Consider the following 25356-nt stretch of genomic DNA (forward strand, 5'->3'; position numbering starts at 1 on the left):
TGAGTTCGAGGCCAGCCTGGTCTACAGAGCGAGATCCAGGAAAGGTGCAAAGCTACACAGAGAAACCCTGTCTCAAAAAACAAAACAAAAGAAACAAACAAAGTTGCACAGCGAGGAACTCAGTGTTGACACATCCTGCTGCCTTATCTCTCACCAGCCACGCAAGCACGCTCCTGGTGCAGACTGGGCACATAACCCTCACCCTCCAGAGAACACTGCCCTCTCAGCCAATCTTCACTCTTGGAACAGACTCTGCTCACTACCTAGAGAACCCAGCCCCAAGCCTTGCTTCAGCTCTGGGTACCGTATCCTGCACTTTTCTAACTCTGTTGCTCTGAAGACAGTCTGGGCTGCTCCTCCCCTGGAACCGTGCGTGAGCAAGCCATCCTGCCAGGCGATGGGACTTGTCCCTCCAGGTCTGTTCCACCATTCCCTCGCACTTGGCATGGATGCCCACCTTCTGCACATTTCTTCTCGTTCACCTTGGTATCTTCAATCCTGTTTCTCCACGGCTCTCCCTTACCTCGAGGATCTCCAGCGTGAGGGCTGTGTCCCACGGTGTTGGGCTACAGGTGCACAAATTAACATCTGATTGCAGTTACTGAAAAACTGTCTAATCAGGCATTAGGGTCCCACACTAACCCCAAAGGTTGCCTGGGTTAGCTTCCCGGGATCTGAAGCCAGGAGTCAAGGGCTGAGGATCCTGCATTATTCTGACATCAGAGAAACGAAAGCACCAGATGATTCACATCCCTCTTCCTGTCTCCAGGCCTCTCAACGCCCTTTGCTAAAAAGCTTTGACCTTGGTCAACAGTCCTGCTTCGAGTCCTTCACCTTCTTACACCTCACTCTTTCCCATCCCTTCTCAAAATAACTGCAGAGAGCGTTTTGACAGGGACCCAGGTTTAGCACAAAGGCCATCTGTTAAATGTCACAGGGATGCTCGTGAGAAAAGTCCCCAAACATGCCAGTTACCTTTTGTACCAAATAACTATCCCCAAACTCAAGCTCTGCTCAGGAAGTTTTCTTCCTGCTCATCACATAGGAAGAAAAACACCAGATAGCATAGGCCTGCCTCTGGAAACTTCTCTCCAGTTCTCACAGCCAGGCAGGCGTTCTTCTGGGTGGTGTACCAAACAATCGGCATCGAGACTGGAATCAAATCCTCCAGTGGCCCTTAAGGGGCTGCCATAGTTACCCAAAGCAAACAGCCCAATGCACTTGGCAGGTGCCCAGCAGCCAGGCACCAGAACAGGCTAGAGAATTCCCAAATTATCCTCCTGTGGCCTGCACAGAGTGCATCCTACACACCAAACCTGGCTCAAACCACAGCACCAGTAGCAATTAGCAGTCCAGTTACATTCTGGAGTTTACAGGGTCACTGATTAGTGTTATGGGTGGAGCCCACTGTGATTTTGGCACGTGGCTCAGAGGCAGGAACAAGGAGAAAACCACAGCTGGAGAGAGGTCTCCATCCAATCCAGAGGTTCTCGATCCAAGACCACAGATATTCCTAGACATGAAGAATTCAGGAATTCCTGACTTTACTTCTAACCTTACTATCCAGACAGTATCAACCAGTTTCTCAAAGCTAACCAAAAATTGCACACTGAGTCTATGTTCTTCTCTGCTTGTGACAAATCATTGTATAATCACACTGAAGCTCTGCTAGCCACTGATGGTCTGTACATTATACAGTATATATACTACATGTGTGGATACATATGTGTGTGCACATATACATATAAGCATATATACATTCAAATTGATCTGTTGTATGGAAATATATTTGAATACATACAATAAAATGTCTGATACTTATTTCTATAAAGCCAACAGGTCTATCTGACTTCAAACTATCAAGTCAGAACTCACTTTACTCCCTAATGTTTACTGAGTAATTGCTTTTTCAAGAGGGAAACAGTGTTCTGAGGGCCCAGGGTCTCTAGGAGAAATTTTGCTTGAGAAGCGGTGAAGACGTTAAGAACTCTTGACTAGCTCCTACTGTGTACAGCCAAGGAAGCTGATATCTCAGAGCCGTAAAAGACTTTTAGAAGCTTTTCACAGAACACTTCAAGAGACATTAGTCCCGCGACCCCCCCTTAATACAAGTTCATCGATGAGACAAGCTCGGGGAGCATCACTTACATCACAACAGCAGACTGAAGGCGCAGGGAAGTCCTGCATTTAAGGAGTGCTCAATTTGGTAGTTGCTGCATTATCTGGCCTCACTTGTGTGTCTGATACCTCTCAACGTGTAGGGGAACTGTGGCCTTTGGGGAAAATGTCTAGTCCTCTAGACAGAGTCTAATTCTGCCCAGAGAGAGGGTGAGCTTGGTGGAAATGGCCAGCGAGGCAAGCATGGTAACTCCAGGCCTTTGGAAGAGGGCACTGCCATACTTCCTTCTCCTCTCCACCCGGACAGTGGAGTGGATGCCAGTGAAGCCATAAGCCTGGTACATGGAGACTACGTGGGAAAAGATGATGCCCCGTTCCAAACTCAAGAGCCTTGGCTGATTCAAGTCAGTCCTCCTGCCAAGGATAGTTAAATGGTCGCAAATGACCTAGAAGGCAATCATCTGCCTAAAATAAACTCGAAGATGTAGCAGCTCTGGGAGCTGCATCAACATTGTTCAGTGAAGATTTGCTGACCCAATCCAGCGGGCTTGGGATTCAGCTCTGACTGGGCTCCCGACCATAGCCTGTGGCGAGTGCCCAATCAAGACCCACTCTCCAAAACCAGGGGACCAGGGTGGCTCTCTCCCTCTAAGAGAGGCTGGGAGGCGTCATGGCAATAAGAGTGCCTTGTGGACTTGTCCCTGAGTGCCTGTCTTCTCTCTCTCCCAGGAGCTCCCTGCCAACGACAGGAATTACACAACATTTTTGTGCCCAAGTGGATACTAAGCTTGGAGATGCAGATGGTCAGCCACTACTGTTAACAGGGAACGGGTGATCCAAGTGTGCAGTCTGCTGCCCAGAGACTCCGCACAGTACTTGTAGCAGAAGGTGCACAATGGAAGGCTTCTTGGGGAGGCTTCAATCAGTCGTGCCCCTCCTTCAGTTTCTAGAATCCTGTCTACAGAGCTTGTGCGTAACCACCCATACATGGGCCTCAGCTGCAGTGGCGGGGTGTGACTGTGTGTGCAGGTGAGGTCACTGATTTTCGGGGAGGGAGACGGGGAGAGAGAGAACACGGGTGCAGGAGTGTGGGCATGCATGCACGGGGGGGGGGGGGGGGGGGCGCGCAGACCCCAAGTTTCCCTCGTGGTTGTCTAGCAGGCCACGGCAAGAGCCAGGCTCAGCTAAGCTCCCAATGCATCTCTACTTCTCAAAGCACACGCAGGAGACCAGCAGTTCAAAGCTGCAGCCGGGGCTCTCCCCCATGGTGGCCTCTGCCGCTCTCCTTCCCCGGTGGCTGTCTCAAGTCCCACCTCGGGCTCGACTCTCCAGAGCGTGTCTGTTTGCTTTGGACTTGCTATACACAGAAACTTGAACACTCTGGGGGCACACAGAGGGAGCGGGGCCTGTTTAAAAATGCTCTCTGCCACAGCTGTCATCTTTAATGTATAAGAGTCCCTCAGAACCGGGCAAGCAGTGGACAAGGGCTTGGATCCCCCGACACCCACACACACGTTCTAGGGCTTAAAAACACAAGTGAAAAGACAGGAAGTCGGCTGTGACAAAAGGAAAATAGATGCTAATGCCGGAAGGATGGCTTCAAGCCCTCGTTTCAAGTCTTGGGATACACGCCAAGGGTTTCCAGCAACAAACACAGCTCCCCACAGGAGAGCCAGGGGGCCCAGGAGCCTCTGCATTATTCAGGGCGGTGACCACAGGACCATCTTCTCTGTAAATTGGCACAGAGGGTAAGGGCTTCCCATGCCAGCTGCAGTGGGCAGCGGGCGGTGTTCTAAAAGCAAAGGGCATCCTAGCATGGGTTCCACAGAAAGGGCAGGGAGAACCAGGTCAGAGAGCAGTGTCTCCTGGGAGCAGTGTGAGAGAATGAGGTAGGTGGGGAAACCCAGGCACACACAGCTGGCCAACAGCTTCACGGTCACACGGGAAGTGGATTGAAAGCCCACATGCGGCCACAGCAGCACCTACTTCTAAGGATGGGGAGCTGGATTCGCAGCTTTCCGGCCTTGAGCTACTGAAGAGTCTATGGTCTCCTGCACTTACACACTTACTACTGTATGCCAAGTCCCAGAAGCACACTCAGACTCAAGCCGAACAAGTCAGAAACATCGTGGCATTGGCAGCGGTAGGGGGGCTGAGGGAGGCTGGACACATTCGTGGTGTCCCTTGAGAACAGAAGCAGAAGCGCATGGCCGCTGCACACTGGTACCATCATGGAGACACGGGAAGAGGGTGTCTGACATTCCGCAGTCTGGGGCTGTTTGTGGAGGCTACCAAAGACAGACTAATTCTATCACTGTGCCCCAGGCTCCCCCAAATCAGTTAACACACCTAAGAATGCTCCCCCAATCAGAACTCCTAGGGAGCACCCCCTCCACCCAGCCCTTAGGTGGGGAGTTCTAATTTCACTAGGGTTTGCTCTATAAATGAGAGCAAATATAATATCATTCTGGGAGTCTGCCTGGCCACCAGCCAGCTAACAGGACACAGGCTCATGAAGCTCTTTCTACTTAATGTTAGAATTTCTCCAGCTTGGGGCACCATCCTGGTGAGGCAGAGAAAAGCAAGAACCCTGGGGTCAGACAAGGCTGGGATCCTTACTCTACCAACCTTTAGCCATGTGACCTTGACCAAGCCACTTAACCTCTAGGGACATCTATTGACTCTCTGTAAAATGAGGTTAAAATGTAGCTCCTGCTACCAGGCCTGTGGTGAGGGTTAAATGCAGGAGTGTGCCTAGCACAGGGCGCATTCCTCTGCCCAGGCAGGTGCTCCTGCCTGCTCTGGCTGCTGTTCCGGGGCTAACATTAAGCTCATTTTGCCCGATGAAACTGCTGACTGCTCCCCACAGAGTAAATTATAGGGACGCAGGTTCAATCCCAAATCCTTATGTTACAATCATATGTTACCATCACCTGGATATCGAGTTTCAAGACATGTCACAAGACACCTTGAAAACCACGACGGTGGCCTTACAGAGAAGTGACAAGTCTGAGTGAGCAGCCCCTTGACCAGACACCGCTCCTCAGCCAAGGCTGCTTATGCGGCTTTGTTCCATCTCCCGTCCACCGCTCTCAGGCCTGCATCTCAGCTCCCCACATTGCCAAGGGCAGGGCTCCATTCCCGGGCAGAGGAAGAATGGGGATGCTCTACCCTTTTGTGGTTGCTTAGAAAACACCCATGTGACGAAGCATACTGTGTTTTTGCTAGCACTGGCTCATCGTAGGTAAGGAATGATTGGCAGCTCTATACGGGAACTGTGAAACAATCAAAACCTCCTTAGATAGCAGCCTTCCCAGGAACAAGTTGTCACATACCCCGCCCCCCTTATATCCTAAGTTCAGAAAAAGACACTCTGAGAGAATAATCCCTATCTCCACAAAAAGCCAGCAAGTAGATGTGCTGACAGACCCCACCGTTGCCTGGCCTCCCACATCTAGGGCCTACAGCCCAAGATTGAGGGCACATATAACCAGGAGAGAGAGCAGTCTGGTGTCTGCAGGCTGTAGGCAGAGTGGTCTTAGTCAGCTTGTTTCCCCTCTGTGAGGACAGACAGGGCGGCTGGGGTCTCTGGAGGCTGAAGCAGGGAGAGGCCTACTGCACTGATGAAGATGAGAACTGAAGGTCATGTTGAAGAAGGCCAGCATGCCTCAGACCCCGCTCGGAAACAGCTCTCTGGGGACACATGGAAGGTGCTGAACTAGCTAACAGGGTGCTGGGGGTGAAGACCCAACCAGTGCCTGTTAAACAGAGCCCAAAGAGTAAGCGCACCCAGAGAAGCCTGTCCTGGGACCAGGAGATTAGAGCAAGGGACAATGTTTTTTAGGAAAGAACGAGAAAGTTGTCACTCATGAAAATGACAAAGTCTGAAGAATGTAGGGCCTCTTCTCAGCCCAGTTCCCAGTGAGGGTGATGTTCTCCACGGCCTCCTTTTTGGAATCAGAGGGCTAACTGACTGTGACGTTCAAAAGGGAATGGCTCCCATAGGCTCATATATCTGAATACATGGGCTCCAGTGAGTGGAACTGTTTGGGAAGGATTAGGAGGTGTGGCCTGGTTGGAGGTGTGTCACTGGAGGCTGGCTTTGAGGTTTCACTTCTAGTTTTCACTTCATCTCGCTTGTGGGTCAAGATGTAAATTCTCAGCTACTGCCCCAGCTCCATTCCCACATGCCTGCTGCCATGCTCTCCACCATGATGGGTCATGGACTCTAACCTGGGACTGTGGTCAGGGCAATAGAAAAGTAACTAAGATACCAATAAAGGCGAGAGATATCCCTGCCGCTTCCAAAAGGTGGGCAGCATTCAACTGGAGTTTTAGAAGCCACAGCTCAACAAGGCTGCTAGAATGAACATAGGCCTGATCAGTCTGAGCCCACCGCTCTCCAACGACTGAGTCCCCACATTCTTTCAACCCCAACCTCAGAAAGCCCCAGAGCTGGACTCCTACACGTGCAGGAACAGGTAAGGAGCAAGGTGATACCTCTGCTCTTGGAGCAAAGGCAGAAAAGCTTCCTGTGCAGAGATGCCACCTCCAGGCTGGCTCCTGATCCAGCAGAAATGTCACAGGACAGATGGGCAGATGAGAGAGAAAAAAATCCCGACAAAGATGGTAGTCCATTGCTGCAGAAATAACATCTGTCGAAGATGGCTTCCTCAAACTCCATCCGCCACGTCCACTGTCTGATTTCATCATGGACCTCATTTGCACTGATGGACAAGACATCTGCCAGGAAGACGAAGGCTGGCTTCCCTTAACTGTGCCCCGGCCCCTGACTGAAAGTCAAGTTAGCCAGAGAGCGGCCTTGAAGACCGGCCCCTGACTGAAAGTCAAGTTAGCCAGAGCGCGGCCTTGAAGACCACACAGTCTTGCATCTGGAAACAAGGGCTCAAAATCACCAAAGGCAAAGCGACATGGGAATTTGGTCCTTTGTGCTTCAGCCCTTCTGGACATGGGCCTGCCTCGGCCAGCCAGTCATTCCCAAGGACTCCATCTGCCTTATCAACAAGGAAGGAAGCTACCTGGACCTCTAGAGGAAGTAAGACAACTGCAGACACATCACCACCCGAGTTTCCTCTTCCGTCAGGAAAGGGCAGAGTAAATGGGGAAGCGTGAGCTTTGTGGAAGCATGATACCCCGTTATACCCTGCACAGATACAGAAAAGCAGGTACACAGCAAAGCTCTGCATGCATATTCATGAAGCAAGAGTCGGGGTGGGAAGAGGGGCGACCTGTGCAAAGAAACAACCTTTCAATAAGGTTTTAACCTTTTTAAAAGTTTATTTTTATTTTCTGTACGCAAGAGCTCTGTCTGCATGTGTGTCTATGAATCACTTGTATGGCTGGTGCCCACAAAGTTCAGAAGAGGGGATGGGGTCCCCTGAAACTGGAGTTACAGACGACTGTGAGTTTTCATGTGGGTGTTGTGAATTAAACCCAGGTCCTCTGCAAGATCAGTAAGTGCTCTTAACCACTGAGCTACTGCTCCAGCCCCAAGTTCTAATCTTTCCAGGGATACTGAGTTCTGATAAAGTATACACTTTGGTGTCTCTCTCTCTCACACTGGAAAATGCCATTTCCTGTTGCCACTTAGCCACACAAGGTAATAAATCTTTTTCCTCCCTCTCCAATTTTGTTTTGGAGAAAGAAAAGAAAACCCTGTTCCCTCGGCGATGTTGAATTTGCTGAAGGTCAAATTCTAGTGCCTATAAACTTTGATAATGTCTCTATAATTTACTATTTTTTACAGGCTCTCTAGCTTTTAATAGCAAAAAGCAAGTAATTTTTCTCTGCTCATTTGCAGCATGTGAAGGGGGAAAATCTGTCGTGTCTGACGTGTCTGAGCTAACATACTTCCTTTTCCTTTCTAGTCAGTACATGAACTAAAAATTACTTCTTGCAAATAGATGCATATGTCTATAATGGACACGTAACATATGTGTCTATGATCAAGCCTGGAGAAAAACAGAATAAAATGAAGATAGGCCAGTCAAAATACTGTCAACGGCACCACACCCCCAAAAAGCCAGGCCATATTAATGTATCTATGTTTAAGAAACTTCTGGTCACCAGCATAATTCCTAACTACATTCTAAAATGTGTACCCACAGAAACATGTGCTATCAACCTCATCAGAGAACCTTCTCTTGACAGCATTTGAAGAATAACACAGAAAACTGTAACGATGCATAGACCGACAGATCATGGGGAGCCCAACCCAGTGGATATATTTACAGCATAAGTCCTGCACCTAAGGCTCAGGGAACATCAGAAAAGGGGCAGGAAGCTTTGTGGTGGTGGTGGTGGTGGTGGTGGTGGTGGTGGTGGTGGTGGTGGTGGTGGTGGTGGTGGTGCTGCTGCTGCTGCTGCTGCTGCTGCTGCTGCAGCACATCATTAACCCCAGCACTTGAGAGGCGGAGATAGGTTAATCTCTGTGAGTTCAAGGCCAGCCTGGCCTATAAAGTGAGTTCCAGGAAAGACACAAATCTACACAGAGAAACCCTGTCTCAAAAAAACAAAAAGGGGGGGGGGGGCAAAGACTGTGCCAGAGGACCAGGAAGTCTGCTGCTGTGAGACTGTGTCTCCTACAAACGGCTGCCCAAAAAGATCTGAACAATGATCATATCAATAGCCATGTAACAGCCACCTGGGGGTGGGGATCTCACAGTGGTCCCACCCCTAAACAAAGAATTACAGACAACTCGTGACTGCTCAGAGAGGGAGGATTAGTCTCTCTCAGCGATGAGCCCTTCTATAGGTGCAGCCCCGAAACCATCACACATTCACACACAACAAAAACAGACAAGCAAGTCGCTATTTATGTATTTGTGAGTGTAATAATAATAATAATAAATAATAATAATAATAATAACAATAATAATGAAAAAGGTCATCAATTTGAGGGAGTGTGGGTACCCAGGAGGGCGGGGACATGAGAAGGCTCAGAGGCAAGGGAGGGGAATGATGGAACTGTATTTTAATTTAAAAGTTACAGAAAAAAGAAACTCCTGGTCAGAAGGTCAAAGATTTCTCAGGTCACCAAACAATACAAAAATCCCAAATCTTAGCAACAAGCAGGCCATGTGCAAAAAAATCCCATGTGGGGGCCAACACCCCTCAGCAGTCGGCCGGGATGGATGCTCTTCACTTGTCAGCTTTGCAGGGTTCAGAATCACCTAGGAGATGGGGGAGGCACATGGTCGGCGGAGCGGGTTCCCACAGAGGGTTAACTGAGGGACAAGGACCGGCCCTGAATGTGGGGAGCACCTCAGGATCCAGATGGAAGGGGAAAGAGGAGGCCGGCTGAATGTCAGTCACTCTCTTCTCTCTGCTTCCGGTCCCACCTTGGTGTGGCGGGCTCTCTCTCTGCCATGATAAACTGAAACCGCCCACTGTGAGGAAGGACTCGCTCCTTCCTTGGGTTGTTTCTGGCTGGCATTGTCTTAGTGATGACAAGAAAAGTAGGCTCCACACACTGGCTTTGACTCAGGACAGGAGTCGGCGTTGGGTGAAGCCAGGAGCACGACCCTGCCCCACCTCTGAAGATCCCCATGCCCCAAGCTGTGTGAGTGTTCTCGCACTCACAGGGAGCATTATGCCAGCACCCCTACAAAACAAGACCTGTCGGGGGGTGCTCAGAGGGGAGGGGTAGGAAGGGGCAGGTACCATGACATCATCAAAGATACTGGCCTTGGAATCTCAGTCCGGCCTTTAGCAAGCAGTGGAGCAACAATGCCCTTAATGACAAGAGAGAAGAGCAAACACTGACTGGGCACGGAGTGCATGGGTGGCCTGGTGCCACACTCCGGCCGACCTGGTCACACGTGATCCCGGCACTGCGATCCATTCACATTACACAGCTCCCTTCACCACAGAAGAACTGCGGTTCAGAAACATTAACACAGTGCCAGACCCGGGGTCCAGGCCACGAGGTAGCAAATGACACCTCAATAGTGTCATCATGATCCGTGTGCCTGCCTTTTCTCTCTCCTCGCTGTTCCGAAGGCTTTCAGCGCTAACGCCAATTCAGTTCAACAGTCGGGTGTGACCCTGCAAGTCCCAGAGGGCTGGAGGAGAGGCCCCCAAAGGAGGGTGTCAATGATAGATCTCCCTTGGAGAGGGAGCCAGCTTAGAGAATGGTGGCCATTAGCAGCTGGAGCACCAGGACGCCAGCTCTCTGTGTCCGGTCATGTTAACGGAGTCGGGGCAATGGGAAGAGAAGGGGCTCCACACACCTCTGGGCGGGCTCCCTGCCAAAAGGCACCGCGTACCAGCTTCCTGTTCATTTTACCTCACGGATGATTTTTAAAGCCTTTTAATTGTCCTTAATAAATTACCTACATGTGCACAATGGTTACAATAGTTACATTAATTTTTCTCAGGGCATCTAAGCTGTTTATCACCGGAGTGTTAATGGAAAAGAAAAACATGTCAGGCAGGCTCTTTCTCACACTCTGAGGGCTTGGGGAAATTAATGCTTATGGGATTGCTTTCCCACACCACAATTAGGGACATCTTTATTTCATCCTAGCTAATCATCTTTCAGCAAGGCCAGAGGAGTGTGCCCACCAGAGAGCCCTAGCAAAGACCGCCAAGGAAGCCGACTCACACAAGCCGGCTTCCGGTTAAGTAACTTGTAACTTTATCCTCGACTCTCCCTGGTCTGAAATCGAAACTGAGAGACCTTGGCATTCACGGCTTACCCCCAAATGGAACAGGAGAAACACGTCAGAGATATTTCAGATGAAAAACTTCTTGACACGTGAGGCTGCCCACCAGACAGACTGTCCAGGGCTGGAGGGTAGAGACAGCTTTCATTCCTAGAACAATGGCGGCATGGAACTGAGTTCCCAGCTCCAGTAACCCACTGGGGACTGACCACCTGTTTTTCAGACACTGGAGGTGTTGAAGGCTCAGCTATAAAACCTGAACCTCCCAAAGCTGGTGCACATATTTATCCTCTGACTGGCCTGACTGGGCAGCTGGACATTCTCTGTGTGACAGGAGGAGCCAGGATGCTGACACACATGGGCCACGTCACCTACAACTAGTCCACTCTATCTGGGGTCACCCGTTCAGAACAGGGTTGACTTCAGAACTCATTGACTTGAATGGTCAGAGGATGTTCGGAAGTATCATTAAGGAGGCAGTCTGTTTAGTTAAGCTATTGGGAAGCAACCTAGCATCAGCTAATGTGACTGTACCCACACTACCAAATCACAAGCCTTAAGGCCTGCCCCAACCCTTCTCCCAAACACTGACTTCTTGTCACGGCAGATTACAGAGTGCACCTCCCACACACTGAACCTCCAGCTCGTGGAGGTCCCAGAAAGCCCTTCCCAGTCCATCTGTTCTTTTGGTCTCCCGTGCCTCCTTTTGAGAGCCATGCTTTCTGTTCCCGATGGAGTCAGTCGGTCATAATGTTCCCACAGCATGTGGGTGCACCACCTCTATGGCCCATGGACAGGGTCAACTTGTTTCTTCAGTTGCCGCCCATGGGGTCTCCATGAAAACTCAAGACAAAGTTCACCTCCAGGAACAAGCCTGATGCTACATGCTTGACACTGTTGACACTGACATGTGGCAGAGTCCCCAAGGGGCAGAGACAGACATCCCACTCTTACCTTGCAGTGGACCCTTCCCTTCTAGCTTCCAAATGGCTCAAAAATAAATCCAAACCCCGCCCCCCTCGCTTGTGTAAGCCTCTGGCTCCCTGGTGTCCTCAGGTCAACCGTCTCCTGAACTCACAAAGCTTATTCTTGCCTTGGGGACCAAACAAACCATGTGACCGACCTGAAAATCTCCAACCTTGGTCAGTCCTATCCCTGAAGAGACAGCTCTGCCCACTCTGCCTGGGTAACTATTCTCACACCCGGCCCCTCCCAACCCGACACTGTTCCTTTTTTTTTTTCCTTGATGCTGCTGAGGGTCTGAGGTGGTGTCTTCCCGGAAATGGTTTCTCATATACAGACTGACACTCCACTTCTAGAGCATGAACATCATCACAGCAAAGCGTCAGTGGCCTGGGCCTCAACCTCACACAGCAGGGACTCCTGGGTAAGTGTGTCAGGAATGAAGGAAAGAACTCTTTTTGTTGTAGAGGAAGTCTGGTCCGCTCTAGCCCCCGCAGCAAAGCTCTAGGTTTTACAAGTGGAGGAGACCAATGGAGAGCATCGCCAAGTGAAGCATCCTGGGGTTCGGGGACATACCTCCGGGGAGTACTGGTAAACAGTTGGCACGAATTAACAAAAACTGGTTGCATGTTAATATATGCTGCCTCCTCCTTAAACGGCTTATGAACACTGTAATTTTCTTCACTAAAACACTGTCTTACAGAACCAACTCCCCTAATTACAGGCACTTGTATGCATTATAATCTTCATACAATTAAACCTACTAAAAAGAATAAATGGTTAAATGCCCCCTTGCCCTGTCAGTAACCCGTTCCTCCCCTAACTACCAAAACACACAAAAAAACAACAACAAAACCCCCAAACCGACCACACAGCAAACACAGACCCGAAGGTGCTGAGAAAGCACTGTTGAGGGAGTTGTCAACAGACCCAAATCCCGGGAAATTGGAATTCAGGCTGACAGAGCTTTGTCACCACAGGGGGCAGAGTCAACTTTCAACTTCAAACCCCGGCATCTGGCAGCTCAGCACCTGACTTCAATGTTACAAGAAAGACTCCTAGGTCTTGAACAGAATGTCTCATTTCAGGAGCAAATAGCTTCCTCACACCGTTCGTCTCCAGACACACACGTGGTCTGGTGACCCGAAGCAGGCTTTTGGGGATCTTCTCCAAAAATTTACACAAAGGCATTCATGACCAGGGGGTGTTTATCAGGAAGTCTGCGGTGGCCTCTCTGGAGCCAGGCAGGTTTAGCTGATAAACCTCCCTGGGACACTGTATCCTGGAGAAAACAGCCATCATGGGATCGCCATGAACAGGCCCAGACACAGGCTACCGGACCAAGAACCCCTCCCTCCTCCCTTTGTTTTGAAGACTCGGCACTAAGGTGAAGGGAAGGGCTTCATGCCCTGTGGGTCCTCCTGTTTCCAGTACTAATGGGGGTCCTGTCATCTGAACCCCTGAAAAGCTGGTGCTTGAAAAGGAGAGTGAATTGAGAGGTTTAATTACAGTCATGGAGAGGACAGCCCCCGCTGAGCTTGCCTTTCATTCTGGGTGCCTTGGAAGGCCCTCACTCCTCCCCCAGCACATTCAGTATCAGGCTACGCAGATGTGGCCTCCAGAAACAAGCCAGGCCACCAGACCCTTTGGAGGTAACCAGAATCTTGTTTCCTGCTCTTCCTGGGACAAAGTTGCTCTACAAGAACCAAAGTAGCCTATCAGAAGGTCTGACCATCTCACCGCTCTGGGGCAAGTGCTTCTAAGCAACGTGCACCCCTCCAAGCTGGACCTCGCACCCCTATCTACAGCGTGGAGCAAGTGACAAAGTCTGTGTCCTCAAGCTGTCGATGATTGCATTGCGTCCAGATGGTACAGGAACACTAGCTGTGACTGTCGGATGAAGGAGACCGGACCTTGCGTCAGGGACTCCCTGGGGTTACTGGGGACCCAGCAATGCCTAACCCTGAAAGGTCCTGGAGGTCTCTTCTCAGGCTAGAAAACACAGGGATTTGCAGAGGGGGAAAGGGAGCAAAACCAGCAGACGCCGCTCAGGCTCTCCCATCTCTCTTTGCTCGGCCCCTGTCTGTCCCGGGCCCCCACCTCCCACCCCAGCTCGGTGGATAGGTAGGTGCTGCAACTCCTGAGGTGGCCATCGGAGGCCCCGATGCAAACAAACATCCATGGATTTGAGGGAGAGAAAGACATCAACCCAGTTCTTCCCAAGGGAAGAAGCAGACTGGCTTTTGCCCCTGGGCCAGACATGTCGCTCTGGGCTCTCATCCGCCTCTCTCAACAAGCCTGTGTGGTAGGAATGATACTTAGACCATTTGCCTCGGAGAAAAGTGGAGTTCACAGAGAGGGCACGTTTTTGCCAAGGACGCGTATAGCTACAGACAAACTGTGTCTCGCCTGCTGCCCCAGTAAGTCTCAAGATGGAGCAGGCCTGGCTTACGTAGGTAGAACAGGCTAGTTTGGATGACCCTACTTTGCTGTTGATGTTAGGTAGCCTTCCCAGGCACTGGACACTCCCTGCTGCACAGAGATGTCTTATGAGCCCAAAGTTGGAGCAACCTAGGCTTTCCCTCAGAGCAGCCTCCGACCATGACAAGCAGCAGCAGCAGCATCATCCCTAACCCCCCTTGAGTTGCTGGAGCACAGGGTGGCAGATGAGAAGCAGCAGTTCCGGCTACAGCCACGTGTGCCACTGCAGCCGCCAGGAAGTCCCATTAGTCAGCGCCAACAGCTGCTGCCCCAGAACACAAGGCCCCCACGGAGCTCTGCAAGCCTCTGCCGAACCAGGGAGTGGGTGGAGAGAGCAAGGAGCCAGGAGAAGCAAGGACTCTGAAACCCCCAAGGGGCTCAGCATGTGCCCTCTCTTCACCTACAGCTGAGGCCAGAAATAAGTCACTCAAAGCCACAGACCCCTTCCAACCCTCTCCCCTCAAGCCCTGGCTATGAACTCTAATGAGCTGTCTAATGAGGAACGGGGGCCCCAAAGTACCCAAGTAGTCAGACAAGAGTTAGTTGCTATGCCCTGAACCTCCACGCTCTCCATTTCCCCCAAGGCTAAGAGTTAGTCAGGCGGAAAGTGACTCCTAACCCCTTTGAGGTTGGCTTGAAAGAGTATATGTCAGCCCAGTATGCCTCTCCCCAGCCCTTGGGTTGGAATGAGGGCAGTTTCTTATAAGCATTCTCAGGCCCTGCTGTCTCACAGCATCAAATTTCCAGCCCTGTCTGCCAGAGATATCCTAAGGCTCCACGAGCGCCAGCAGGAGATGCCATTCCATACACCTGTCAGGAAGAAAGGAAGGGCAACGTGGCCACAGGCCAGCGCCTTCCTCATTTCCACTCCGCCTTGGGGGCCTCTCCAGGGTCTTTTCAACATCCCCTCTCAGTCTTCGCCCACCTCCCCTTGAACAATAGAGTGCGGGGCTGTAGATGTTTCCCAGGAGAAGAAATACACTGAACGAAACATCCATTCCTTCTGGGGAGAGCGGGTGGGGAGATGGCTGACTAGTCCGGGTGCAGAAACCTCTCAGGAAGCCGACAAACTCCACGCTGCTCAAGGAAAGCAACTCCCAAGCAAAATCCCCTTCAAGCCTTTAAATTTCATGGCAATTCCTCCTGAAGGGAGTGAAGGCATTCATGCTTGAAAACCAAGAAGGTCAACACCCTTTGAGGGTTTATCAAATTCGGCTCTACTGATGGACAAGACCACTATGTGACGTGAAACCCAACTTTCATGTCCAAAGGCTTGGCCAAGGGAATGGACGTGCTGGAGGGAGGGGATGCAGCTCCTGGGTCCCTCCACACTAGTATCTTCCTCTTGAAGAAAGCACAGTGAGATTACAATAAAAGAAATCCCTGTGTAGACTGTATTTGCCTAAAAGATGTTGATAAACATAGTGACTATTGATGTTGCCTATACACTCACTGTGCCAGGCCACGGGCTAGGCACTCCTCATATCCCAATTAACCACCACAATGGCAGGGAGGTAGGGAGGCTGAGAGAAGGTGGAAAAGAATGCTCGGCTATCATAGAAGGGCTTGTTCTCCCCAGGGTCTCCTCCTCCTAAAGTAGGCTCCAAGAGTGAAGAGGTTCAAAAAACTATAAAGCCCTAAAGCTGAGAATCAAACGACGCTCTCAGTCACTGCAGAGAAGTCTTCCTCTGTACTGATACTTTCATATTTCCCTAAAAATCCCCAGCCTCATCTCTGCAGCCCAAACCAGCCAGCCTAGCTCAGGCCCCAAGGCAGAGAGGGGCTATATACATCAGGGCTCAGCTCTGCACACCCTGCATATCTGACTGACTCCAGAAGAGGCAAATTAGAGATGTTCCGACTCGGGCCACTGCCGTTTGGGATCCTTAGAGTCAGATATTAGCATCAAAATGGGCCTTGGAGGAGTCTACCCCCTCCTTCTCCCTGCTCAGCCATCTTGTCCCTATGAGTCACCAGCCCAGGGAAGGGAGTGGGTGGTTCTGAAAACCCATCCCCATCAATGGAAACAAAGCATAAAGGCTCTGGCCTCACTTTCGTGGGTTACCAGCGTCACAGCCTCCTACATAAGGCTGCTCTGCCTGAAAACATTCTCTCCAGCGTGGCCAGGTGCCCGTTGTTACAGGGCAGCAGCAGGGGGCACTGTTGACAGGAAAGAGACGCCAGAGCCCTTATCCTCCGGAAAAAAGACCAGAGGCAGTTCTGGGGCCTTTGCTGTCTGGGCTTCTGTTTCCTTGGGGGTAAGGAGAAATGGTCCAGGTCCAGTCCCTATGATGTCTCTGGAGTGTTCCCAGTAGCATCCCACCAGGCACAGTGTAGCGAGGCTCTCCCGGGGAAAAGAAACCCAGGGCAAAACCAGCAGCCCAGCCTCCTCACTCAAGACTACAGGGGGCTGGGACATTGTCACACAGCAGCGAGCACACACCAGTTTTGCCTCAGTTTCCAGTATGTGAGCCTGCACAAGCTGCCACTCATTTAAGACCTGGAGAAATCTGCTAAATTATAAACAGACCTGCGCACTTTTCAGAAAACCAGCTCCAAAGCAAAGACCTCTGCCCTTTGGCAGTGGTATGGGTCCCCCACCTGCTCTTAAACCTGTTTTAGCTACATGCTGGACAGAAAGCCTAGCTCTGACTCAGACAGGCAAACAGACAGACACAGACACAGACACAGGCAGGCAGGCAGGCACGTTGATGAGGAATATATGACTGAGGTTGCATTCACAGATACAGAGGTCAAAGAAGTCTTTAATCACAAGATGGCAAACACCACATTGTTTAAGAAGAAATGAAGCCCGGAGACTGGCCCCTGTAATCCCAGCATTTGGGAGGTAGAGACAGGAGTATCCACTCAAGGTCATTCTCAAATACACAGTAAGTTGTAGGCCGGACTAGAGGCTACATGAGACCTTGTCTCCAAACATTTATTAAATAAAGGGGCGGGGTTGGGCTCATGGCTTCCTCTCCCGAGCAAGCCCCAGCAGCTGGGCCTAGGGGCTGACCCTTTGTTCCTTCAATCCTTTGTTTGCACATGGATGACTATCACCACCTCTCTGGCTCCTGTCTGAATGCACCCTGCCTCCCCATCCTGTTAGCCACAGTTCAAAATGACTTCCGTGATTTCCAAGTCAAAAATGATCTACGGTGATTTGAGGCTCAAATGACCCCCTGACTTTGAGGGGATCCCACGGTAAGAATGGGATCATGCAGCCCGTCCAAAAAGCTCCAGCAAGGAAACCTTCCTGATTCTGAACCCCACACCCACAGCTCAGATCTCACAGGCACAATATTACAAAGCACTTCCAGACTGCTGGAAAGAGGCACACAAAGCTTTCTTCCTCCCTCGGTAACTTGTAAGCAGCATTTACAGGCTGGGGGACCCTTTAAGGCACTGGGTTATGAGTCTCCAATTCTTCCTTTAAACTCCCTTTCTCTGGTTCTCACACACTGACCCTAGACTTGGGGCTATCAGAGGAGAACTTAGTAACTTAGGAAATGACCCTAAATCCTCTGGACTGCAAGTCCTTTCAAGCCAAAATTCCTCTCTTGTGGCTGACAGAAAATCTTCAACATCCATCTTGTGCTTGATAACGAATGTTACTTCCACAGATAAGAGCAGGATTGGCCCAGCTCCAGCACCCACCCCTACCCCTACCCCCCAAAAAATCTAGTTTCTACCACCAGCCAAAAAGGTGCTTCCGCAATGTGCCCCCAGTCAGACAATCCCACAGTGTGACTAAGAAATGTCACAGTCCCAGGGAAGCCTAATCTTCACCCAGATCCACCAATCCCACTTGGCCTCCTGCCTGAAAGATCCCACAATCCATAGCAGCCCAGACTCCCAGCACCAACTGCGCCTCCACATATCTCAGGCACCTGACACTTAAGGAAGCTATCCTCATTTTCACGGAGACTCCGAGGAGTCAAGGACAGAGATAGGAGATGCAATTCCATCTTGACCAGCCAGCTTTGTGTTTAAGGCCCAGGGTTCTTCACCGCATGGGGTCTTCCAGGCTATCCCATTCTTCTGACAAAAGCCCTCACTTCAACCCACTTCCACCTTTTCTACCCAGGAAAGATTGTATTTTTTGAAAATTCCTTAGAGGGAATATTTTGTTTCCTTAACTGAACAGTGGCTTTCAAAATAGCCCTGACCTTCCGGCCCCTCCCCCTCCTTGTCACCGAGCAACAGAAATTAAATTGATTCCTGCTATCAGCACTCTGCATCTCGGCGATTATGCCCAGCCATCAGAAAGGCAGCTTTCTCTCCATCCCAGGAACCAAAAGCCTGTTGCTAAATCCAACCCCACAGCTTGGGAAGGAGGGGGGGATGGAGGAAGAGGCGGGTACCCCGAGGGCACAGGTAACAATTTATGGCCCCCTTGTCATTGTGGTCTTATCTCTGTGGCCAGCTCCTTCTGAGAAATGGCACCCGTTACAGAATCCCCAGAGGGCTGCCCATGGGAACCCTGCCGTTTGGGACAGGTGGCCCAGTGGGGGGAACTGAAAACTGGTTGCTCTCACCATCTTCCTATCCTTGCCCTGCCCCTATGTGGATGCCCGGCTGGGCTCAGGGGCCGGCTTCCAAGCTATGCCTAGGGCCAGTGCATGGACAGGAGAGACTGTAGAGAGAGGGCAAGCCTCCCCAGAGAGGCCCCTGCACACAGAACATACTGTTTTCCTATCTGTGTGATGCTGTCTGTCAGTTTCCCTGCTGAGGAGGCCTTGAGAAGGCCAGACCTTCCCTTTCACGGGATGGAACACTGCATGAACATTTACTGGGCCAGGCCTAGTAACACAGACTCCAAAGTCCAGCTACCCAAGAGACTGAGGAGAGATGCCTGGACTACAGAGCCAGTTCAAGGACAGCCTTGGCAACTTAGGTAGACCCTATCTCAAAATGCAGATGGTAAAAGATATGCAGCTCAGTGGTAGATCCCTGGCCTAGCATACACACAAAGGCCTAGGTTCAGCTCCAACACTAAAAAAACAAGCAAGCATTTGTTTACCGAACAAGGCGGAAATGCTTTACTGTGGGCTACTAGAAACAGGATGTAACTTCTTTCTGGTTGGACCCCCATTGGGAATTGTTTGATCCACAACGTAATACAAGAACACCGAGTTCTCTTCTTTTCTTTCCCCATACCTCGGGTCAGGAAAATGCACCCCTGTTCCGTGTGGAAGAAGAGAAAGAGCCAAGAACAGAGCTTTGAGGAAGCACCCCTGTGAGCAATGGAAGCAGCTACGTGTCCACCCAAGAAAAACAGCCTGGATTTCTCTCCCTGGGCCTCCACGTATGTCCCCAATTCAATGCCCAGGCCATCCTGCCGCCATGCTACAATCCCCAGGAACAGCAGTCCCATGTCAGCCCCTCCCAGAGCTGGAATGTGAGTCTCAGTCTACTGGCATCAGAGAGGTCTGGCTCCGAGTCCTCTGTGAGGGCGACCTGCAAAAAAGCCAAGCACCTTCATTTATTTATTTTTACCTCACTTTGTTCCAAAAGGGACTGGAAGTATCTTACAAAAATACTTAAAATATGATTTTAAAAACTGATGAGGAAATGGGTTAGGATGGGAAATAGCATAAATTTGAAAGTTGGGTTACTGCCCCAAAGTATATGTGAGCAACTGGCAAAGACACTCCCAAGAAATGCCAAACTCCACCCTGTGCTGAGAGATGGGCAAGGCTCTCCTGAGGGTCAGTGGACATTTCTCCAGCCACACAAGTCTCTCACACCACTTCGGAGACTCATCACCAATACGCACACATCCAATGCCTCCAGTGTCCTAGAGTTCCGGTGTCAAAAGCCTCTCAGCCGGGGAGCAGCAGGTGGCTGGATCCTCCCCTCCCCCCAGGAGAAGGCGAAGGTGGGTGGGGAAAATTTTTCCTTCTAAACCTGAGCATCTCTCTGTGGCATGATATCCCTGTCTAATTTCTGAGGAGGGCTCAATGCTCCCTTCCAGGTCTAAAACTCGTATGAGTTTTTTTTTTTTTTTAATTACATTGTTTTATTCTGTGTGTGCATGTATACAAGTGGATGAGCACACATGTGCACCAGCATACACATGGAGGCAGAAGGACAATTTGTAGGAGTCAGTTCTCGAGGCTAGGTGGCAGGTGCCCTAACCATGGAAGTTTCCCACTGGCGGCCCAACTTTTATGATTCACAGTTGTCACAGAGGAATGGCTTTATTGGAACATCCACAGCAACCCATAGTCTTACTTCTAAGGCTGGACTCAACTTTCGACCTCTGCATGCTCTGGAAGGTTCCTTGCCCCAATTCTAGTTAGCCTGGGCTGCCCACACCCACTGTCCTCTTTCTGGAAGCAATCTCTCAGCTTTTATTTCCCATGCCTGCCTAGGTCCATCCTAGCAGAACAAGCTCTACCTTGGATCTCTCCCATTGTTTACAAGCCGGGTCTCAGGGGTTGTTTGGTTTTGTTCCACACTTTGCAGAGAACCCAATACCCAGAACACAAGTACACCAGTTTTCCCAGAAATTTATGAACAGGCATTCTTCCTCCTTATATCATCTGCTCCCAGTGCTCGTCATAATGGCAAATATTTACTGAGTGGACATCCTGTGCCAAGCCCTTGACTGGGTCCCTTTCATGAATTTGCTCATTCACTCCTCAGCCGTGGCCCAGGAAGGGAGTGTCTTTGTGAGTCTTCCCATCTCATGGGTCAGCATACCGAGACTCAGTGAGGGCCACTTCCTTGCCCCAGACTACCCAGATGCCACTCCATGTTTATCTCCTCCCAAAGCTCTTCACCTCTGCAGTGCACACGTGTCTGCCTGCTTCCACACTCTGTTACCAAACGTTCCCAGTTTTAACTGTTTCACATCTGTGTTTCCCCAACCCGCGGGCACACATTCATCCCAAGAGCTAAGCGCTAGCATGACCGCATAGGGAGTTACTGCAGGGTTCGTGGCCCCCAAAGACCTGGGCTCCGTTCTTTTTCAAGGCCCACAGCCTCTCAGAGGTCCAGTCTCCCACATGCTAAGGGAAGCTAACAACCACCTTTCCGTGTCTCCTCAAGGACAGTTGAGTTAACACCCAAATACAGAACTTCCTAGACACAAAGAATTTTCAGGGAAGGGTGAGTTTTCTCCCACCCCTCAGATGGCTACCTAGGGAACATAAACCCATCACCAGAAGAGCAATGGACCCCTCATGGATGGCCTACAGACATCCCAAGGAGCCTCCTCTGAAACAGAGTTGTCCTTGGCTGGTGAGGCTATGGACAAGTAGAAACGATTTTCCAATTAAGTGGTAACCGTGCTATATTGACTTGAAGTGCAAAGGGGCTCCAGGGAGGACGGCAGTGGATGAGGGAATCCCCACAGAAGGATTGTTGGCCATCGGCCAGGCTGCCTCTGGTCTCCCCAACTCAACCCCTCGGGAACTCAGACCGGTGACCTTTAAAGACAGTCTTTGTCCTTTGTTTGCTGAGAGCCTTCCAGAGGCTTCCTGTGGCTCTTAGAATTCGAACTTCTTCCCTTTGCTCACAAGGCTCTAGACGACCGACCTGCAACCTTCCCCCATCCCAGTTCTCATGACACCTGTCTTGCTTCTGCTAATTCACCCAGCAAATTCCTTCCTGTCACGGGAGCTATCACTGCCTCTCCCTCTGCTGAAAATGACTGGGCTCCAGAACGTCACAAAGCCACTGAGGGGACCAGCTTTCCTGTCCAACTACGCCACCACAAGAAATCCCAAAGGCCATCTCTTACATTGGCCAGTTGTTTTCCTGATGACCAAGAATGTAATAAAAATTATTTGTACTTATTCTCTCTCTTTGTGTGTGAGCGCCCATGCATATGCATACATGCCCACCATGGAGGTCAGAGGACAACTTTTTGGAGTGAGTTCTTTCCTTCTGCTGCACAGGTCCAGCGGATTGAATCAAGATTGTCAGGCTTGGTACCAGATACCTTTACCCACGGAGTCTTCATGGATATAAGTAAAACTACATTTTTAAAAACTAGGGCCTCTCCCAATCCAGTACACCACATATTAACTAGTTACCTTTGCAAAAAACTCTACTTCCAACCTTATTTTGTTCTACACACACACAAAAAAAATCTGTATTAAAAAATATTGCATCATGAAAACAATTTGTCGGGGAAGGAGATGGGGGGAGCGACTTAGCATTGTGGCACAAGAGGGCAAGCGAGCCAATGAGCAGCCTGTATGAAGAGGAGGTGCTCTGCTGGGTCGTCCACTCCACAGATGGACGCTGGGGACCCTTACAGTGATGCTTAGATGGGACAAGGGAAACTCATGCTCGTGAAGTCCATGTAGCTAGGGAGAGAAGGACACTATATACAGTGGCCTCAGAACTTGACGCCCCGCTTTCAAAAGCGTCTCCCCACTAGACTGGTTTCTTCAGGCTGCCATGAGAAAGCACAGCACCTGGGACCTTCAGACACTAGAGGCCTGTGGTCTCATTTTTCCAGAAGCTAAATGTCAGGAAACAATGTGCTTGAAGGGCTGGCTCTTCTGAAGAGTCCGGGAGAACCTTCACCACGCCGTTTTCCTTCCTTCGCTCAGCCTTCCTGTGCTCCATCGCTTGTGAGCACAACTCTGTCTTCACAGACCATTCCTGGCTTCTCAGCCCAACTTCGACGCTCTGACAGAGCCACCTACCAGTCTCTGTGACAGGGCTTGCCCCAGCCCGGCACAGCCTCACTAATTATATCTGCAAAGCCCCTATTTCCAAACAAAGTTGCATTCTGAAGTTCCAAAGGGACACGAATTGGGTACGGGGATCCAGTTCAGCCAGAACACCACCAGCTCGGGGTGCAACCTCAGAGCTCTTACTTAACATGGCCGACGTACCGTTCTGCTCAGTGCGACCATGGGTCTCAAACCCTTGCCCTAAAGAGATGCAGGCATTGGCATGGGCGCCTGTCATATAAAAAAGACCCATCAACCTGTGCCGAGCTGAGGGGACTGCAGATTCATTGTAGGAAGTAGGGAACAGAGGCCATCCAGGGCAGTCAGAGCTCGTAGGGGTGGGGTGGCGGGGTGGCGCTGCTGCAGCGGCGGAGAGCATGGCTGGGACAAGGCTGGAAGGCAGAAGCCATGCAGCCTGGGTCAGGACGGGGTCAGCAGGCAGGAATGTGGAGAGGTGAAGACCGGAGGTGCTCGGCAGATAAAATCGGGCTCCAGAAATGAATCAGAAAGAGCTGTCAGGAACACCCAAGTTCTCCCAGGCAGGAATGCGGGGCGGGAGGCCAGACAGTAGGCCACGAGGCCCATCTGAGGATTGTGGAAGGCTGACAAGGCGGCCCTGTTTAAACAGCAAATGCCCAGCAGCTGGAGCCTGGGACAGGAGTTGAGGGCTTGGCTGCAGGCAGAAACCAGGGATAGCTTCAGCCGTGAGAATGACGGGGCTCCAGGGGTGACTCTCTGCAGAAGGTGGGTGACTTCTCTGCAGAAGGTGGCAAGGGTAGGGGACTCAAGACCAGTCCGCTCGAGCAGACAAGAACGGTCTATCAAAGGCCCCGGGCATGAACAGCTCACCCTGGCGCGGGGAGCACCCAGAAAAACGTACCGGCCACAAATTTAGGCCAGACACACCAGGAAACGCCAGCTCAGCGCCCACCAAGGGACCACCAACCAGCTGTGGCTGCTCTGGGCCTCACAAACGCTCCATGTCCCAGATGAGAAAACTAAGCCCCCTTCAAGGTTGAAAGTCTCCGGTTCCCGTTCACCAGAGCCACATTAAGTGCCTGGTGATTCAATAATTCAATTAAGAAAGCTCGATTTTTAACGTTTAACATTTAATGAAAGGGTTATGAAGTGCGGCACAACTCCTGTGATTAATAGTTACAATTAAAGGCTGAGCGTGCTGAGGGGAGAAACGGGGTGGCGCGGGAAGAGCGTGATACCCAGCGGTGCTCTGGGTGTTATTCAGGCTAGGGGTGCCTTCTCCTCCTTCCCTGGCTCGGCCTGGCCTACACCAAGGGAGGGCTCCAGGTTCGGAGTTAAATGGCAGTTCTGCCCAGGTAGATACATGGACATTGCTGGATGGCAGGGCACCAGGGGTCTGGAGACGGGTTGCAGACACAGAGCCAAACCTGAGGCCTCATACCCTTCCCAGCCCCTCCAGTCTTCCAGGGTAAGGTTAAGGAAAAAATGCCGTCCACGAGACAGGAAGAGGCAGTTGAGATCTGACAAGCCAGTCTAAGGATGATTGGAGCTACTGACACCTTGACCCTCCTCATGAGACTACAAGTGTCTCTGGCCTCCAGACACCCAGGTGCAGGGCACATACGTAGACATGTTACCTGGCCATGCTACAACATACCTGACCTCCCATTCCTGTGACCGACTCCATCTGTCCCTTCAAGGAAAGATGTAAATAATAGCAAGGCTGAGACTCAAGGGTCACCGTCTCTGTGGCTTGTTTAATGCCCGATATTCTGACCCAGGACAGCCAAAGGTGACCTGCTGGGATCTGTTCAAGCTCAACCCCTTGGAGATGGTGCCTCATCTAGCGTCCCATCTCCAGGTAACCCATAGCAGAGGGCACCACCATCAGTTACCACTGAGGGAATGTGATCCTAAAATAGTGAACACCCTACCTACTCAAAGGCAGGGTAAGCGGGGTTTCTGTTCGTGGGTCTTGGAGACAGCTTCTCCGTGCTCCTAAAATCATCATCAGGAAGCAGAGGTGGGCAGGGCAGCCAAGCCAGGTCTACAGGATGGGAGGGCACCTCTGCTTCTCTCTCTCACCCTTTACCTGACCGCAGTGGCCTGGACCCACTTCCTTCCCTTCTGCAGCATGGCTCAGCCACCCTCTGGTGCGCGGACAGGCTAAGCCTCCATGAGCACAGAGAACAGGGCGCCGTGGCAAGTGCAAGCCACGAGAAGATGACAGACAGACGGAACCCACCGAGTGTGGGGCTGGAGTCTCCTGGGCAGAGGAGGGTAAACACGAGACACAACTAAGAAAATAAATCCAGTGAAAGCAAAGGCATCATCTTTAGAGCACATGCGTCAAGTGAAGACTTGTGAGCAACTGAAGACATGGGCAGCCACCCTGGGTCACCTGCACGTCTTGGGCCCCAATACGCCGC

General features: G+C 51.0%; 1 protein-coding gene and 1 long non-coding RNA gene across 14 annotated transcripts in view; both read right to left on the reverse strand.

The window, feature by feature from the left end:
• Positions 1–25356, reverse strand: part of Msi2 (musashi RNA binding protein 2) — a 367917-nt gene that overhangs the window by 191552 nt on the left and 151009 nt on the right. The gene's annotated exons all lie outside the window — the stretch shown is intronic.
• On the reverse strand, positions 9098–24937 carry LOC143266984 (uncharacterized). Its single transcript, XR_013041840.1, has 2 exons — positions 9403–24937; positions 9098–9311 (listed from the first exon to the last, which is right to left on the reverse strand). It is a non-coding gene; the product is annotated as an uncharacterized LOC143266984 (long non-coding RNA).

Source organism: Peromyscus maniculatus, chromosome 8 (assembly GCF_049852395.1).
Source record: "Peromyscus maniculatus bairdii isolate BWxNUB_F1_BW_parent chromosome 8, HU_Pman_BW_mat_3.1, whole genome shotgun sequence".
Taxonomy (NCBI): Eukaryota; Metazoa; Chordata; class Mammalia; order Rodentia; family Cricetidae; genus Peromyscus; species Peromyscus maniculatus.